Source organism: Camelus bactrianus, chromosome 13 (assembly GCF_048773025.1).
Source record: "Camelus bactrianus isolate YW-2024 breed Bactrian camel chromosome 13, ASM4877302v1, whole genome shotgun sequence".
In the NCBI taxonomy this organism is placed as follows: domain Eukaryota; kingdom Metazoa; phylum Chordata; class Mammalia; order Artiodactyla; family Camelidae; genus Camelus; species Camelus bactrianus.
In genome coordinates, this window is record NC_133551.1 from 68,135,407 (window position 1) to 68,148,654 (window position 13,248).

Consider the following 13,248-nt stretch of genomic DNA (forward strand, 5'->3'; position numbering starts at 1 on the left):
GGCCAGTGTGAACCGTGTTGATGAACTTGATCCACTCCTGCTCTGTGGTTGCCTTTATATTGGTGTGCCTTTCTTCCAATTGCAAAATATATCATGCCTCCAGAGGAGTGTGTAAACATACAATCATTTTAGGAAATAACAATAAAGTGAACACCATGTAAACACCACTCAGGTTGAGGAATAGAAAGTCTTCGGTACCTTTGAAGCTGTTTAAGGACACCTCCCTCACACCATCGCCCCTACTGCAGAGCAAACAAGGATGCAAACTTGTCATCATCAGTCCCTTGCTTTTCTTTATGGTTTTTACTTTTTTAGTTTTGCCTACTTTGGGACTTTACATAAATGGAAGCACACGTTATCCCTTAGTGACTTGCTTCTTTCACTTAACGTTGTGTTTGTGAGATGCATCATGTTGGTGTGGGAACCATAAGTGTTTCCTCTCCATTGCTAATATTCCACCGTGTGAATATACAATTGAGTTATCCATCCTACTGGCGATGGACACTGTTTCCAGCTTTTGGATCATTTGATAAATGCTGCCATGAATATTAATATTTTATTTATTTATTACTGTATTACTTAATTTTTTTTTTAATTTGGTGGGGGAGGTAACTAGGTTTATTCATTTTTTTAGAGAAGGTACTGGGTCTTGAACCTAGGACCTCGTGTATGTTAAGCATGTGACATACCTCTTGAGCTATACCCTCCCACCCTGCCATGAATATGTATGTCGCTTCAGACACAAGGGCAAGAGTTTCTCCAGGTATATACCTAGGCTTTGAGTTTCTGGCTTAGGGTAGGCGCATTTTCAACTCACTGGGAAGTCACAAACTACTTTCCAAAGTGGTTGTACCAGTTTCATCCCCATCAACAATTTATGAGGGTCCTGGTTATTCCATATCCTCACTAACAGTTAATTCTGTTTTACGTATTTTTTTTTTTTTTTTTTTTTGCCTGTCTGGTGAGCATGTCATATTACACCATTGTGGTTTTCCTTTGAATTCCCCTGCTTACTAATGAATGGAATAACTTTTCATCTGTTTATTGGCAATCTATGTTTTCTGTTTTGTGAAGGACCTCTTCAGAGTTTTATCCTATTTTTCTCTCAGATTATTTCTCTTTTCCTTTTTCTTATTTTTATTGAATGGCAGGAGTGATTCATACCTGTAGCTTAGATCTTGGTCCACAAAGAACAAAATGATAAAGAAAAGGAAGGATAAACTTAGCTACATTAAAATTAAGAACTGCTATTGACTAAAAGACAGATTAAGAGAGGAAAAAGATAAACCACAACCTGGCAGAAAACATATTTGTAATACATGTAAATGGTGACAGACGAGTATACAGGATTTACAAACAACTTCTACCAGGCAATAATAAAATGTCTGGCCCTCTGTTCTGTGTAAATGGGCTATTTGTCTATCTCTGCATAAGTTCTAAAAAGTTCTACGTTTTTATACCTGGTAGAGCAAGTTCTGGACCTTTCCATCTTCAGGAGTGATTAGCTGTTCTTGATTCTTTACACTTCTGTATAGTTTTTAGAATCAGCTTGTAAATTCTACACACATACACACACACACACACACACACCCTGCTGCAATTCTAACCGGGTTTGCGTTAATCTATAGATCTTAGAATTATCCTTTCTTTCAATATTAACCTTTCAACCTATGAACATGGTAACTCTCTCCATGAATTGAGATCTCTTCTAATGTTTTTCAGTGCAGTTGTATGTACACTCCATAAAGTTTTTGCCCCTCTTTTGTTAGATTTGTTCTTTGCAGTTTTGTTTATTGCCATGCTAAGTGGTATATTTAAATTTTTTTCCCACGTGCTGTTGGTATCTAGAAATACAACTGATTTTTGTATGTTGGTTTTATAGTGATAGCCTTGCTAAACCCTCTTATTAATTCTTATAGCTTGTAGATTCTTTTGGATTTTCTACCTGTATAATCATTCCTTTCCAATCCTTAAAATAACTTTCTCTTGCTTTACTGCACTGCATGAAATTTTGATTCAAGGCTGAATAAAAGTGATGGTTATGGGTACTCTTGCCCTGTTCTGATCCTGGAAGGAATGGTTTCAACATTCCATCATCTTGTATAGTTTTTCGTGTCATTTTCTTGTAGATCAGGTTTGTCAAAACTCTAACAGCACCAGCAATACCAGGAGAGCTTATTAAAACACAGATAGCTCCCCTCCACCTTCCCCAGAGTTCGATTCAGAAAGTCTGGGTGAGGCCTGAGGGTTTTCATTTCAAACAAGTTCCCTGGCAGTCCCAATGCCCTTTAAGAATTGTTGCAGAAAAACGTGTTACAGCTCAGTGTTACAGCACAGTTGTGACAGCAACCTGGATCCTGGTGAGAGACCAAACATCACTCCGAGAGTTGGAGAACTCAGGTTTATTATGCCAGTGAGCCCAGAGAAATTAACACTCCAAGCTCGGGACCCCATCTGTAGGCTTACACAGGCTTTTATAGGCTGCCAGTTTACACTTTGCAACATCATATGCAAATAAGGTATAACAAAAATTGACTAATTAGGAACAGGCTTTGTAGAAATGGACCAATCAGAAGGGAGAGAAGTAACCAATCAGGAGTGAGGGAAATGGACCAATCAGGAGTGAGCTCTATGCAAATGAAGTACTACAAATGGACCAATCAGGAGTGAGCTCTGCTTTCCTAGAAGTTAGCCCTTTCAGAGGCAAAAAGTGAGATAAAGCCACTGGGCCAGGGAACCAGATGGTGCTGGCAGGAGAGTAGTGGCCCTGTTTGGGGATCCTGCTGGTCTTTTTTATGGGGCTTCCCATCTCAGAATCACTATTGTAGATATTTTTCCACTGTTTTTTTCTGATTTATTGAGATAATTGTATAAATTTTTTCTTTGAACGACTAATCTACTGAACTGATTTTCTAAGGTGAAACTTCATTCCTGGGATCCCTTTCATTTGATCTGATATTAGATAATCTGATAGCGTTTCCTTTTTTTTTGCATGCGATTCACTAAGAGTTTTACTTAGAATTGTTGTATTTATGGGTTCCTTACCGTGTCTCTAGGTTTCCTTTCTCACTCTGTTCTTGTCAAGCACTGTACCGAGCTCAGATTAAGTGCTAAAAATGGAGGTTATGGTTATTATCGTGTTCTACCATTGTAATTTTGTTACCATGTTTCCATTGTCTGTTTCTTGCTTCTCTGCTGATCTGTGAGCTTCCTAAAGGCAAGGTCCATGCATATTTACTCATTCTCTGCTGGAACCCCAAGATCCACCAGTGAGCTGAACACACAGTGGAAATAATTGTGTCCAAATAAAGTAGCTGTGAGGATTAGCTAGCTATATAATAAGGCACGAATAATTATAGTAAGGTGCTATATCCCATGCGGGTTGGAGAGAATAGAAGGTAAAGAAATGAATTTTGGTTGGGTGCTTGCTGTCTGCTAGGTGCCGGTCTAGTCCTCCAATCATCCAAAAGGTAAGAATTGTTCATGTTTTACAAATGAGCAAACAGAGATTCAGCCCCAGACAGTCTCTCATCAGACTTGCTGCTGCAAGGTGGCTGAGGACACTGACTACTCCATGTCCTTTTATAAAGGTCCACGTGTGGCTGGAATCCTTTGACATTCTGCCTTCCTTCTGATAATGAGAATCCAGTGGTTAACTCCGGCTCCTTTCTTGCATGGGCAGCTGAGAAGCTCATCCTAATACTGAGCTTAACCACACAGGTGCTAGTTTGATCCTCATGGTTATAGATACATTTGTCCTTTCCCATGGCCTTTATGTCCTAGGTTTTTCCTACTTTGATGTCTTTATTTTTCTCTCCTTTTTAATGATTCATTTGCTGAATGTTTCCTTTATGTAACTGACCTGGAATCCCTTGACGCATTCCTTAAGGGAATAAAACAATTTAAAAAATAGAAAAAAAGTAAGCATAATGACTGAGCCATCCAGTAGCCTCTTGGGTCGTGTTACTCACATGAAAACTCATTTCCGAAGGATGCTCAGGTCCCTGCCTGCCGGAGCCCTGGGAACTGCCTGGGGCGGCTATAATTTCTGCAATTGAGATGTTGCAGATTCAGATAATTAGCACTGAGATGCTGTTTCTCAAGATGCCCAGACTCATTTAAAGACCCCAGAAGGGTTCAAGAAAGAAACTACGGAAATGACTTTCATGTTGGCCTTAGACCTTCAAAGATGGCTTTGCTTCAGAGGGTCATTGGTGGTGATTTCTTTGCATCCGCTGGTTCACAACACACACATGTGACGAGTGCCCACACTGGCAACGCTCACCCTAGGCTTTCCAAGCAGGCGTTCCTTTCTAGGAACTCCAAGGGTGACTCCTGCTCCCTGAAGTCCTATCGGCAACCATTTCAAATCCTTGCTGCCCACATAACAAGAAAGTGCTGGGAAGCAAGAGACCTGGGTCTGGTGTCCAGAACTGAGGTGATGGACTTGGGGGAATAGGGAGTCCAGCCCCTCTCTCGTCCTGAGCCTCCTGAAAACTTGCCCAGCCCTTGTTTCAGCTTCAAGTCACAAGGAGAGAGGCTGCTAGCACATGGTGATGGGCAAACAGGAGACACCACTGCCTGCCCCCAGGGGGCAGAAAGTTCGTGTTCCTGTGGTCTTCAAGAAGGCTTTGCTGCCACCCAACTTCTTATGTATCCAGCTTGAAATTAAAAAAAAAAAAAATTATCATCAGGAAAAAGTGGGAAAGAGACTCTAGGTGGCAGTGCAGAAAAATCGAGGCTTCAGAGCCAAATACATCTGTCTTTTTAGCTTACTCGGGCTAGTTACTTCAAGTTACTTCCTCCCCGACACTTAGCTGCAGTTTGCTGAGTGCCAAGCTCTATGCCAAACGCCTACCCGGATCTGCCACACTGCTCACAACATCCCCCTGAGATAGGTACTATCTCTATCCCATTCTACCAATGAGGAGAGTAAAGTTCAGAGAGGTTAAGTCATCTGCCCAAGGTCACACAGCTGGCAGTGGCCAAGCTGGGAAACACACCTCGGCAGCCTGGTCCTGGGGCCCAGACTATGCTACCGTCCTTGTTGCTTATTGCCTGGGGACACATAATACATGCTCAACAAACATTCGTCGGATTAAATGAAAGTGCACTTGAGAGTCAGCTCCTGGTTCCTTCCCTATCAGCAGTGCACTCACTCATGAGCAACAGCAGGGACAGACTGGCAGCTCAACTACAACCTAATTCCATGTTGGCACACCCGTTGCTCCATCGCCCCAAACAGGGAAGCAGGAAATGCAGAAAGTGACACTTCCCTACACACCTTCATCCGTCACCAGGCCCTTCCCGGGGCTCTTGTCTACTGACACTGGAGAAATCCCTTGACTCATCCATCTTTCTCCAGGAAACTCTGCTTACTGTGTCCCTTGCTCAGGGGGCAAGACCCAGAACTGCAGCATGAGTGGGTCTGGGCTGGGGTGAGGGCTCAGACAGAGAGGAACCTGCAGGGGCGGGCCTGCGCCGTCTGGCCACAACTGTGGGAAGAAGGCCGGCTCTGAATCCCTAAGGGCAGAACAACACCAAGTGAACAGGAATGAAACTTGACTCTGGAGGTGGCTTCCCATGAACAATCCCATTTCCCAGAGTCCCCAGCATCCCCAGGGGCCACTGAGTTCTCACTGTTGGATGGTCAACAGAAGTGATATGTGACCCTTCTGGCCCGAGGTAGTTCAGAGGCAGGTGTGTGTTCTCCAGCCTCTCTCTTCTCTTCTGCAGGCTCAAGGTCCATGCCAGAGTGAAGCCAGCAGAGCCTCCATCAGCCTGGGTCCCTGAGTGACTGTGTGGAGCAGAGCTCCTCCCATGCCACCCCAACACATGTACTTAGCATTCAGACCTGAACCACCTTAGTCTGTTGGCCTGAGCAAGAAATAAACACTTGAGCCAGTATACATTTTATAGTCTATTTGTTAGAGAAGCTGGCCTCCCTGAATGCATACTTCCTCCCAAACTGGTCCTTTCCCTTTTTCCCATGGCCTCACCATTCTCCCATGGCCTCACCATTCTCCCAGTTAAGAAAGCTAAAATCTTCTAGATCTGTATTCCAGAGAGACTCATAAATGTGTACACCAGGAAGGATCTCCAAGAATGGCGATAGCCACATTGCTTGTTACAGCAAACTTGGGAAGGACCTGAGACACATGGATGGAAAGCTGTATAAATAGATCTTACTCATAGAATGGAATATTACACAGTAGTAAAGAGGAATGAGTTATGGCCACAGGCAACACAAATGAATCTTACCAATACAGTGCTGAGTGAAAAAAAAGCAAGTCACAGAATAACAGAATGAATATGGTTCTATGCACATAAATTCTAAAAGCAGGCAAAATGAAAGAGTAGGTAGTTCAGAGATACTGACATAAAATGAGAAAGAGAAGCAAACTAATGATAAACACAAAGTTCAGTGGGGGAGGGTAGAGCTCAGTGGTAGAGCACATGCTTAGCATGCACGAGGTGCTGGGTTCAATCCCTAGTACCTCCATTAAAACAAATAAATAAAAACCTAATTACCTCCCCCACCAAAACAAATAAACAAACAATCCAGATTAGTGAGACTCCTGGGTATGGGAGAGGGGTGGGAGGGGTCACCCATAGGACTGCAGAGGGGTTCGGAATGTTCTCTTTTTTAATGAAAACAGTGTTGAGTACACACTTCCTAATTATTCTTTAAATCATTTAGAAACATCATAAAACCTCTTTTGGAGCCTTGATCGACTTCATTTAAAAAAAAAATCAGTACGTAGGAAATATGGAAACCTGGCAGGTACTTGGCTCTGCCTCTCCGCAGTCCCACGGCCCGTCTGCCAGCAAGTTGTTGCTTCCTGTTTTCACACGAATGGTGAATTGAACAGTCATTTCTCTCTGGCTCAACTAGTGTGCAGCCCTCTGACCTGCGTCTTTGCTCTCACCCTAGTCCTTAACCCAAAATCTCACACCAAGCTGTTCCCCACCTAGAGGATTCTTTAGAAAAAGACGTAGCCCAAATCATGTCACCCATACCTCGAGCGCTCCCCACTGCATGGGGGTGACAGCCAAGCTCATCACTGGGGCCTCCCAGACCCCAGAGACAGGGACTTGCCTTCTATGCCACCATCGCCCATGTCACGCCCCTGGCTCCCTACGCTCTCTGCCTGCTGCGAGGTCTTCAGCCATGTTCTAGAACACGTCGAGCCAGTCCCTACCCAGGGCTTTGGCACTATCTCCTCTCTCCACCTGGCTCCTTCCAACCCAGTCTGAGATGTCACCTCCTCAGAAGGGCCTCCCTGATTGCTTATCAAAGGCAGGTCCCCTCTGGCTCCCAACTCCATGCCCCATTTGTTCCCTTCCTGAGCCAGGTGTTCTTTGGCGCTGAGTTCCTGTGCTGTCTGCTCCAGACACTAGACTGTGGGCTCTATGGAGGCAGGGGCTTCACCGTGGCCTCTGTTGTGACCAGGGCCATCTTGTCCTTTAAACTCTCCCCAGAACTTCAACTTTAACTTCCAAGGGCTGCCACAGTCTTTGGCCCAAAACACAGCTCATTTTTTTTTAAAGCTTTTATACATAGATATGCCAATACAATTATAATAAATAAATCACACATGTGGCCAAATCACACCCTCCTTTTAACTTTTTTTTTAATCCATTGTCTGGTTGGCTTCTTCCAGCTAACATCTAGTGTGGACCAGTCCATATTTTCCTCTGTGCTCGTATAATCATAAATTGATACACACACACACACACACACACACACACACACACACACACACACACACAAAGTGGGGGGGTGTGGCTTTGAGGTCACAGTGACCATGCTGCCATCATTATGCACACACTATTTTGTGCCCTGTCTTTCTCTCTCTTGTGAAATCCCTCTAAGTCAAATGGGATATTTACTACTAGTTCTTGTTAAATGATAGTCCAAGGGGTGGAATATATCAGAATGTGTTCAAAGACACCCTCTTGATAAATGTTCACTTTGTGTCCAGGTATTTTGTCACAATGAACAGGAAGTAGTTGGGATTTTTAACCCACATGAGCATCAGAACCACCTGGGAAGCTTCACAATGTGCAGATACCCAGGCCCGGGGATCTGGCCTCAGGAGACTTGGCTCAGGGCAGCAGGGATGAGGGCACCTAGGAATCTGTATCTTTACAAGAATCATCTGGGAAATCTTGCGTGCACTCTGTTTAAGAACCACTGGCCCAGCAAGAAAATTTGAACGTAACAGAAACTGTCTGGTTGTTGGAGGTGCCACCGTGCCTGAGTGGCTACCACAAACTGCTGATCCCAGAAGGGGTCCCAGGGTGGGAGTTGGGGGAGACACTTAGGAGAAAAATATGGCGAGGAGGGGCGTGCTGTTGCTCTGCCCTGGCTGCACGTAGAGGCACAGGGCAGCTTTTACAACATCCCAACACCCAGAGTCTCCAAGGGGGAGGAGGACTTAAAAGCCCTCCAGGTGATTCTAACTGGCAGCCAGGTTGAGAACTGCTGGAGCGGCTGGTTAAGAACCCAGGCTACAGAGATCACCTGTCCGGGCTCAAACCTATCCCCCCGACTTAATAGCTCTGGAATCCGGGCAAGTTCCTTCATTTCTCTGTGTCTCAGCATCCTTGTCTATACAGGGAGGGTATAAAATAGTAACTACCTGTTAGCCTGGAAGAGCAAGCGGGCTGGCGCCTGCCAGGTGTCCAGCTTGCGGCCGGCACGCGGCTCACACTCACCACCGTTGTGCTGTAGGAGACATGGGATGATGCTGACTCCGTAGGAAATGACTCTGACTCTGTCCAGTTGCCCGGAATTCCTCTCCGGCCATCCCCGCCCCCTACCCTCACCCTCCAGAGCCCCAGCCATCCCAGCCTGACACACCCGCCCTCCAGGGCTGCCCGGGAGGGTGCAGGGGACCTTAAGATTGGGCAACCTCCAAGGCCCTGCAGTTACTTTTTCCTTTCTCAATAAAGCAGGAGTCAGGCAGGCCCAGTGCCGCCAGAGCTGTAAATCCCCAAAAGAAAGACAAGCTCTCACTTCCTGTCTGGGCAGGAGCCTCCTCCTGGGCTAATTTTGTGCAGCTGAGCCCAGCAGGATGCAACCTGAGCATTCAGTTCGGGAACAGCCTTCCTTTCCCTTCCTCCCACATCTGACCTTTGGGTCTCAAAGGGTCTCCGTCTGCTGTGAGGATGCAGGAATTGGGAGTATCCGTATACATACAGCAGTGGCTTGGGGAGGGTCTGGGGATAGTCTGTAACAACAGTCCACATTTCTCCAGCACTTACTTTGTGCCCCGCACTGTGCTACTAAGCACCTCACTTAAACCCCATGCAAGCTCTGTGGGGCAGGCACAATGATTATGCCCATTTTACAGAGGAGGAAACAGACACAGAGAGGTTAAGTGCGCAGCTGAGACGTGCCAGTTCAGCACTGGGTCATCCAACTCCGAGGCACGTGGCCTTTCCTTTGTGCCCTGTTGCTTTGCCCAGGGCGGGCTCTACCCAATCCTGCCCACTCCCAAGTCAGACCCTGGGGATGGGGAGTGGAGGGGGGCAACATGCTTCACAGTGGGTGTAGTAGGGCTACAGGAAAACAGGCCTCCACCCCACCTCCCACCATCCTACCTGTGCCACCGGTGCTACCCTACCCCCGGGCCTTTGCACAGCAGTTCCCAATGCCCAGAAGCTTACTCTCCAGCTTGCTCACAGCTCAGTGTCCTCCTTCAGTCCTAGCCCAAATGTCAAGTCCTCTGAGAGGTGACGGTTTTTCTACTGAAGTAGGTCCCCATCCCCTTTATTCCCTGGCCCTCGCTTCCTCCACTTTATGACCCTTATCTTAATTTTTAGTTATTTGTGTTTCTTTACTTACTACCTCCTTAGATATAAATGCCTGAGTCCAGAGATTTTGCCTGGCAAAGAGTAGATGCTCATTGAATATTTTTTGAATGAATGAATGAGGAATTAACAGAGGGTGTTGAACAGGCTTTTGCTAGGTTATAAACAACTGGCTCAGCCTAGCAGTCTTCAGGCTCCCTTGGGACCTCCATTCTGACCTTCCCAGGATCAAGGCTGACCCCTGTGTTGGAGGGACCATAATATGAGTGGGGAGAGGGGAGAGGGAGTTCCCCCACAAAAACTCAGGCCTCATCCTGGTCTCCCTGGGGATTTTCAGGCCTGAGAACCAGGCCCTGGGAGGGACCAGGTAGTGCACCACAGGCAGCTGCCTGGGAAGGCAGTGGCCTGTGGAGGACACCCCTGCCCCCAGGCTTGGTGAGACAGCCTCCAGTGCTTTTAGGAGCTGCTCAGCCTGCACCAGTGAGATCCCAGGTCTCAGCCCAGTGTCATCGAAGGCCCAGGACTAAGTGCCAGCCCCGGAGGCAGCCCGTTGATGGCACCTTGCTCCCGCTGACTACGTGAAACTTGTCAGGAGGCCTAGCTGCATACAGCTCAATAACAAAAAAAGAAATGACTCAATTGGAAAATGTGTGAAGACCTAAACAGACATTTCTCCAGTGAAGACAGACAGATGGCCAATAGGCACATGAAAAGATGCTCAATATCGCTAAATGTTAGTGAAATGCAGATCAAAACCGCAATGAGGTATCACCTCACACCAGTCAGAATAGCCATCATTAAAAAGTCCACAAAAGATAAATGCTGGAGAGGCTGTGGAGAAAAGGGAACCCTCCTACACTGCTGGTGGGAATGCAGTTTGGTGCAGCCACTGTGGAGGATAGTATGGAGATTCCTTAAAAAACTGAAAATAGGGTTTCCATATGATCCAGCAATCCCACTCCTGGCACATCATCTGGAGAAAACTAATTCGAAAAACCACATGCACCCCAGTGTTCACAGCAGCACTATTTTCAATAGCCAAGACATGGAAGCAACCTGAATGTCCATCGACAGATGACTGGTAAAGACGATGTGATATCCATATACGCAATGGAATACTGCTCAGCCATAAATGAAGAATGAAATAATGCCATTTGCTGCAACACGGATGGACCTAGAGATGATCAGACTACGTGAAGTCAGACAGAGAAAGACAAATATATGAAATCACTTATATGTGGAATCTTTTAAAAATGACACAAATGAACTTATTTACAAAACAAACAGACTCACAGAGATAGAAAACAAACTGTGGTTGCCAAAAAGAAAAGAGGGGGAGGGATAAACTAGGAGTTTGGGATAAGCGGATACAAACTACTATACATAAAATAAAGTCCTACTGTAGAGCACAGGGAACTAGATTCAATATCTTGTAATGATCTATAATGAAAAAGAACATATACATATATGTGTATGTATGTGTATAACCATGCTGTGCAGCAGAGACTAACACAACATTGTAAATCAACTATACTTCAGTAACAAAAAGAAAACCTTTTTCAACATTTATTGAACCAATTGTCAAAACCTCTGGTATTGATCAGAGATAAGGATAGCTGAAGGCTTGTGGAAAGAAAAGAACGAAAGGAGAAAGAGAGAGAGAGAGAAAAGAAAGAAAAGAAAGGAAGAAAGAAGGAAAGAAAAAGAGGCCAAGCTGGATTTCAAAGAGGGCATATGTGGTCCAGAAAGCCAAGGCAGGGCATAGCTGGAGGCGTGGCATGGGGCAGAGTAATGGCGCCCACAAAGATGTCCACATCCTAACCCCCAGAACCTGTGAGTATGCTACCTTCCAGGGCAATGGGGAATCAAAGCTATAGATTGACTTAAGGTTGTGGATCAGCTGACCTCAAAATGGTAGAGGGTCCTGGCTTGTCCAGCTGGGCTCACTGTAATCATAAGGGTCCTAAAAAGTGGAAGAGGAGGGCAGAAGATTTGGGGAAATATTTGAAGATACAACACTGCTGGCTTTGAAGATGGAGGAAGAGGTCACTAGCCAAGGAATGCAGGATGCCTTTAGATGCTGGAAAAGACAAGAAAACAGATTCTTCTAGAACCATCAGAAGAAACAGCCTTCTAGACTTCCAGAACTATAAGACAATAAATTTGCATTGTTTTAAGCCACGGAGTTCGTGGTGGTTGTTATAGAAGCAATAGGAACCCAACACACTGGCTGTGACCTTTGCCGTGTGGGCGGGTGAATGTCGTCTTCAGTGGCTCAAATGAAGCTTCCTCTGCTTTGTGGTTAGGTTCCTAGGCTGCCGCCCACCTACACCAACCTGGAGCAAAGAAGGCAAACTTGAGGTGCGAGGAGTTTCCAAGGCTTTCCGCTGGCTCCACCCAGAGCCTCATGGCCAGTCTGGGAGCATCCAGGGGTGAGAAAAGCCTGCTTGGAAATTCACCCTTGCCTTCTAAAGCCACGCTCCCCAGCCCAAACCCTTTCAAAAATGATTTTCTCAGTTATGTAAAACACCTCTCGGTCTCTGTGTCTTGGAAGGAAAGTCCTGCTAGCTAACTGCCAATTCTAAGCACGGAGAATTAAGGTAAATGTGTTTCATGCTTTACACACAAATGCAGAGTTTGTATAACCACAGGACTTCACAGCTGTGAGCTCAAGAAAGAATAAATTTCTCCTTTATCTTTTTCTTGCAGTTAATGGAAGATTACTCTGAATCTCCGAGGATCTGAAGGTGTTAGAGGTAGAGATGGTCTAGTAAAGATGTAGTTGTAATTAAATATATATATATGTATGATTTTCACATTTGTCTCAGCATCTGTTGGACGTGGGCTTATTCCATCCAAATCCGGTCACGTGAGGGGCACTGGGAGTCTGTTTCAGAGATTCTAGGTAAACGGTGGTGAACAGGGTGAATTAGGGGAAGGCAGGCTGTAGTACCTTCTCTAACCACCTAGAAACACCCCAGCCCTGGGGCCAGTTTGAGTTGTTTCTGAATTCTGCACCTCTAGAGAGAGTATGGGGGCTTGGAAAGGACAAGCATAGAGAGCCATTTCCTGGGGCTCTGCAGCCAGCCCACCTGGCCTTTATGGGGTGCCTGTGGCCTCCCCGTGGGCAGGAAGGAAGATGTCACCAAGGGTACACAGCAGGCCTCCCCGTGTTACACACACACAGGCTTCCCACATTGCCACACTCACAATGCAACCTTCTGGGCTGTGGTTGCAACCTTCTGGTTGCAAGGTTGGTGAGCCCCCGCCCTGCCATGCTCACCAGGTCCTGGCAGCCTTGCATTTGACCCGTGGGTTGCATTTTTGCATCCATATTATTGCCACGGTCCATGGCAGTCCTAACTCCTCCCATGACCAAGACAGAGCTACCTCACAGTCTTATCAAAATCAGGGCTTGTCAGCCTCAAA